Source organism: Schistocerca cancellata, chromosome 5 (assembly GCF_023864275.1).
Source record: "Schistocerca cancellata isolate TAMUIC-IGC-003103 chromosome 5, iqSchCanc2.1, whole genome shotgun sequence".
Classification (NCBI taxonomy): Eukaryota; Metazoa; Arthropoda; class Insecta; order Orthoptera; family Acrididae; genus Schistocerca; species Schistocerca cancellata.
Genome location: NC_064630.1, coordinates 470204584 through 470208679, shown reverse-complemented (window position 1 = coordinate 470208679; position 4096 = coordinate 470204584). Strand labels below are relative to the sequence as shown.

Below are 4096 nucleotides of genomic sequence, written 5' to 3'. Positions count from 1 at the left end.
TTCGCAGCTGAATGCAATACCTAAAGTAAACGATAGACGAGGAGAAAGTTTTTGAAATCAATATATTCTTTTTCTCATACATACACTATTTTTTAGAGAAACTTCACAAAGCAAGCTCAGGACAGTTACTTTCGTTTACTGACCTTTCGACTATCACATTCACTGCTAGATGTTCTCTCATCATCTTGATTTTTCTTGAGATTGTCGTTAGTGATGGCAATATTTGAACGGAAAATATGTAAAGCGCTATAATTGTTTCAATATTCGTTACCGTTATTAAAATTACAACAGAAATTTGTGTGCTGTGGTGCGACTGCTGTGTACCTAATTGTGCTCTCTAGTTATACTACCATGGTTATTATTTTTCCGGATCCTCTTCACTGCTATGCTAAATTAATAACATTGGAAGCTGCTTTAAACGATACGAAATAAAATTGGTGAAAGAGATACGAACAATTCTCTCTAACGTATTGGCACATCCTTCATTGATTGTATGACGTTGAATTGTTGGGCGTAACGATGAAAGTTTTTAAACTGACACAAGTATCCCAATGAAGATCGCTGCATTTGTGCCACATTTTTCACCCACATTACATTTTTTATTTTACTTATTCTTGCTGCAAGTCAGACATCTACTGGCTGTCAGTCAGGCAAGAACATTCAGTAGCAACAAGATAGGGACAGATGTGTGGCAGATGGTTTCAGAGCACGGGAAAGCGCCTGCTAGCTGTGACTGTATCATGCTGGAGTACAGTGCTACGCTCCTCCAGGCATACGACCAATGTTAGTTGCACTGATTGCAAATAGTAATTTCATAAATTCATTAACTAAAGTAAAAACGTAAATAAGCACATTTTAACTTAGTCGTTATTGGTGGAAGACGGTGGATTAATCAGAAGCGCGCACTGAATAAGCAGGCGCCAAACTGTCATGTAACTTACTACCAGTCTTCTACTGCGTACGAGTGAGGCAACGCACATCGGCATGGTCATAGGAGGCCGATAATATTCGTCGCAATTAATGGTGACTCGGAAAACGTTTGCTTGTGTAACAACTCACTAGAAGTTATTATAAGGTGTGAACATATGGAACGCGGGCTTTGGACGGTATAATGTAACGAGTAACCGAAAATCATTTGTCGTGTTCTGCAGTGCCTTGGTGAATGGACGAGTGAAGTTCTGGTCTTCTTGTAATGCTGTGACTCATTAGATTGTGCTCTGAACATAGTGAGCTTCCTCGGAATTTGAGTTAATGATTGAACAAATCACTGAGTTTGAACGACGTCGTGTAGAAGGGCTACGAGAAGCTGGAAAATATTCTGCGATATTATTGCACAAAGACTTGGCAGGAATGTAGCCACTGTACATGACTGCTGGCAGCGGAGGTCACGAGAATTTACGGTCGCAAGAAGACCGGGCTCTGGACGGCTTCGTGACAGTGCTGAAGGGAGGACAGTCGTGGTCGGCGTGTGATCCTCGCACGTTCTACTGCATCTGCAGCAGCAGTTGGCACCACAGTGACATGACGAACTGTTACAAACCGGTTACTGCAAGGACGGCTCCGAACCAGATGCCCTGTAGCGTGCACTCCACTGACCCCAAACCACCACCATTTGCGACAATAGTAGTGTCAAGCGAGAGCTCAATGTAGGGCAGAGCGGAAGGCTGTAGTGTATTTTATGAAAGCTGATTCTACCTCGGTGCCAGTGATGGCCGTGTGTTGGTTACAAGGAGGCGAGTTTGAAGGTCTGCAACTTGGCTGTCTGCGTGCTGTTACACTGAAATTTGGTAACGGTTTGAGGTGCGGTAGCCGCGCGGGATTAGCCGAGCGGTCTAGGGCGCTGCAGTCATGGACTGAGCGGCTGGTCCCGGCGGAGGTTCGAATCCTCCCTCGGGCATGGGTGTGTGTGTGTGTCCTTAGGATAATTTAGGTTACGTAGTGTGTAAGCTTAGGGACTGATGACATTAGCAGTTAAGTCCCATAAGATTTCACACACATTTGAACATTTGAGGTGCGGCTTCGTATGACAGCAGGAACACTCTCATGGTTATCCCACGCACCCTGACTGCAAATCTGTACGTCAGTCTGGTGATCTGGCCTGCTGTGGACAGCATTCAAGGGAATGTTTTCCAACAGGATAACGCTGGACGACGTACCATTGTTGAAAATCAACATCCTCTACTGCGTGTCGACATGTTGCCTTGGCCTGGTCGGTCATGAGATCTCTCTCCAATGGAGCATGTATTGGACATCATCGGACTACAACTCCAGCATCATCCAGAAACAGCATTAATCGTCCCTATACTGATCGGCCAGGTTCAGCAGGTGCGGAACTCCATCCCACAAACTGACATCCTGCATCTGTACAAAATAATGCGCGCACGTATATGGGTACACAGCAGCAAGGTTAGCATGTCCTAACCAGCTGGATTGTATTACAGTGTCAAAGGTTGCTAAGAACGTAGACCTATTGCACTGCGAACTGTCGTTTTCGACGTCGAAATGTGTGAGAACCAGTGCCACAAGGGAACCGTTGGCTTCATGATGCCCTTTATGCCACTCCTGAGGCCTTTTCGTGTCCATACTGAGCATACTGAGCAGCGGTATATCTGAAATGTATTATTCGACCACCCATAAGAAAATTGAGCGACACGCGCTTTGGACGGTATAATATAACGATTAACCGAAAATCATTTGTCGTGTTGGACAGTGCCTTGCATTCAACATTCTAGCGGTTACACTATTTATGTACCAGCAGTTCTGATTCACAATCAGTTACATCGCGCTTACATTAACCTGTGGTCTTCTAATGTTAATCACTTAAATATGATACCTAGAGATTTCGTTAATTATTTTTTGGTCTTTCGATTTTTTTTCTGTCAGTGTATTTAGTCGGACGCAACGGTAAAAACCCGGACATGTACGGAGACCTCTGGCAATCCGAAGTATTAACTGGAGCTGCGGACACTGGTCGATGAGCCAGCACACGGCTGGGATGGACGCCCCGCGCTGTCCGGCACACCTCCTGGCCATTGCTGGTCGCCTGGCAGCCGCGGAGGCTCGGAGGCCGTGACGTGTGCCCTCGTGGATCAATCGACTCCCGCCCCCAGACACACACACACACACACACACACACACACACACATAATGACGGCGACTTGCCCACGCGCCGCCGAGCGTGGCGGCAGGAGATCGCCCACCTGATTCATAACCCTGTGCACGCCATTTAGCAGAGCATGAAAGAAATCGACCTTGAAAGTTGCGTGTTAAGCGACACTTTCAATGCTTGCTACACTTTGTTTCTCCTTAACTTGCGATCTGATCCTTCCAAAGTTTCGCAGAGGTATTCAGTAACCAGTATCGTTGTGCCATGTCGACCCTTTGAGTAGTCTCTCTCTCTCTACACCACAAGGTGGCATCTTTACCTTTTGCGAGGTGTGTGCAATTCCAGCCAGCAGGAGACAGAAATTAATTAGGTTTGGGCCACGCTTCCGAGTAAGTCAAAAACACTTTTGTTCCGAGGCGTCGAACAGAGAGTTTCGGCGATTCAGAGGCAGCGGCAGCAGTTTGGATATTTGGAGAAATCGTTTCAGTTGACTGTAGCGATTGGTAATTTATTACAATGAAATGAGCACCCTTAGCTGCTTACAGGCGTTGACATACGTCAACGGGGACTGATGAAAATGTGTATCCCGACCGGGACTCGAACCCGGGATCTCCTGCTTACAGGGCAGACGCTCTATCCATCTGAGCCACCGAGGACACAGAGAATAGTGCGACTGCAGGGATTTATCTCTGACACGCCTCCCGCGAAACCCACATTCTCAACGTATTGTCCCGCACTACATTCGTAGTGCCCCCACCCATTATACTCATTACTCGCGGCGCGTTGCCGATTCCCGTAAGAGTTCGGGCACTGTTTGTGCATTCGCACAGAAGAAGAAGATGGTCAAGTGGCCGGTGAGCCTTAACTATATATACACTAAGATGGTATCTGTTCTTTCGGACATGTGCGAATAATGAGTATAATGGGCGGGACCACTACGAATGTAGTGCGGGACAATTCGGAACAGATACCATTTTAGTATATATATGG

At 46.4% G+C, this 4096-nt stretch overlaps 1 non-coding gene across 1 annotated transcript; it reads right to left on the bottom strand.

Annotated features, from left to right (window-relative positions):
* Positions 1-3688: 3688 nt before the first annotated feature.
* Positions 3689-3763, bottom strand: Trnat-ugu (transfer RNA threonine (anticodon UGU)). Its single transcript has one exon. It is a non-coding gene; the product is annotated as a tRNA-Thr (tRNA).
* Positions 3764-4096: the final 333 nt, after the last annotated feature.